Here is a 2,294-nt window from a genome sequence, read left to right on the forward strand (position 1 = left end):
TTTTTTAGCTATTAGTAATAAAAAAGATACAGCACATCTTTAGCTGCAAGCAGAAAATTTCCTCTAGCTATCCTCCTCTAAAGATTTGTCAAATGATATTTAGCAGACATGATGGCTGCTATTTCTACGAGGGCGGAGCTATATATTTTTTTTATATAGCTCGCCCTCGATCTTCATTATGTGCAAGAGCGAGCTTGCTAAGCCTTATTAGAAAAATCAGCCAAAGCTAAGGCGGCGCCCCGCTCCTCTAGAAAAAAGGCTATATACAGCTATAAACTAGCTATAAGCAGTATTTTTATAAGTATTATTTTATGTACGAGCGCCCCCTATATAACTATTTAATAGTAGCAAGCAGCTAGTTTCGTAGTAAAATATATTACTAGATTGCTAATTTTCTATAATAGCTTTAGTTAACGCAAGCTAAAGCTCGCAATAATTAGTAGATGCGCGCTGTATTAGCTAGCCACATCCGTACCCTAAGGGGCGAATATAGCTAGCTAAAAGCTAAAGCAGGAGTACACTTCGTTAGCGCCTATATTTTTGTTCTTTTTATAAGGAGGGCTAACCAAGTATGCATACTTCGTAGCCCGCATATATAAAGCTAAAAGCTAGAGCTACCTTTACAACGGGCGGCAATTCTATTATATTTATACTACAATCCCTGTAGCTTCTAATTCCTTCTATATATGTGTAGCTCGACCAAGCCTGCTAACAAAGCGTATTTATAGCAGTGAAAGGTGAAAGCTACAGTTAAAGGGTGTACATAAAAAGATATAATTAGAAATTATATATTAAAAATTTATATATGAAACACTTATTTAATACATTTATTAATTTTGATGCACCTATGCCTTGAGGTATTTATTTCCAAGACAGTGCTACTCCACAAATGGAAGGATTAGTGGAACTTCATGATAATATTATGTACTATTTAGTTTTAATTTTATTTGCTGTAGGATGAATATTATTTTCTATAATAAAAAATTTTGCCTCAACTAAAACACAAATATCACATAAATACTTAAATCACGGTACATTAATTGAATTAATATGAACTATAACTCCTGCAGTTATATTAATATTAATAGCCTTCCCTTCTTTCAAATTGTTATATTTGATGGATGAAGTTAATGACCCCTCTATGACTATTTTAGCTGAAGGTCATCAATGATATTGAAGTTACCAATATCCAGATTTCATAGATTCAAATGAAGAATTTATAGAATTTGATTCTTATATAGTACCAGATTCTGATTTAGAAGATGGAGGATTAAGAATGTTAGAGGTTGATAATAGAGTAATAGTTCCTGAATTAACACATATAAGATTTGTAATAACATCTGGTGATGTTATACATTCTTTCGCTTGTCCATCTTTAGGTATAAAATGTGATGCTTACCCTGGTAGATTAAACCAAGTATCCGTTTTCATAAATAGAGAAGGAGTATTCTATGGGCAATGTTCAGAAATATGTGGTATTCTTCATAGTTCTATGCCTATAGTTATAGAATCTGTAAATATAGATAAATTTGTGCATTGACTATATTCAGTTTAATAGAGCAAGGTATTTTTGTTCGCTATGACTAGCTTTCTATAGCTATAGTTTCGCCCTATAGGGTATTTTCGGAGAAAATCGCGCTAGCTCTTGGAGAAAATCGCGCCAGCTCTCGGAGGGCTATAAAAAAAAATTTATTTTTTTTTATAAAGCTCTTCGCGCAAGCTCATAATGTATAAAGTTAAATTAATAAATTAGTAGTAGCGCGAGCTCCCCTCCTATAAAGGGGAGCTCGCGCTACTAAAGGGATATTAGTTCAATGGTAGAACAAGATGGTACGGTCATCATGATTGTAGTTCAAGTCTACAATATCCTTAGTACATTTATAAGTAAGGCTTTAGCTTACGCAAGCAAGCTAAAGCTCTGTCTTAGTGATATGAAATATTTACCTGCTATTAATAAAGGGATATTAGTTTAATGGTAGAACAAGATGCTTCGGTCATCTTTGTTGTAGTTCAAGTCTGCAGTATCCTTAATATAGTTATTGATAATTTTGTTTATCGATAATTTTGTTTATCGATAGTTATACTTATAACTAATGGTTTCCTTATGTATAGCTTGCGTATGGATACTAGCTTATTATAACGAGCTTGCGCCGTACTTAATAAAGCTACTATTAGCCATACCTAGACGTAATCTATAAAGTATGATAAAGCTGTAGCTTATATTTTAAGCTGTTTGCTTTATATATAGCTTGCTAATTCCTGTTACTATTCCTTATGGAGTAGAGGGGGGGGGG

General features: G+C 33.2%; 2 non-coding genes across 2 annotated transcripts; both read left to right on the forward strand.

Moving 5' to 3' along the window:
• The first annotated feature begins 1,800 nt into the window (after window positions 1–1,800).
• Window positions 1,801–1,871, forward strand: tRNA. The gene has a single exon. It is a non-coding gene (tRNA).
• Window positions 1,872–1,958: 87 nt separating this feature from the next.
• On the forward strand, window positions 1,959–2,029 carry tRNA. The gene has a single exon. It is a non-coding gene; the product is annotated as a tRNA-Arg (tRNA).
• Window positions 2,030–2,294: the final 265 nt, after the last annotated feature.

This window comes from Fusarium mangiferae (genome assembly GCF_900044065.1).
Source record: "Fusarium mangiferae strain MRC7560 genome assembly, contig: FMAN_scaffold117, whole genome shotgun sequence".
In the NCBI taxonomy this organism is placed as follows: domain Eukaryota; kingdom Fungi; phylum Ascomycota; class Sordariomycetes; order Hypocreales; family Nectriaceae; genus Fusarium; species Fusarium mangiferae.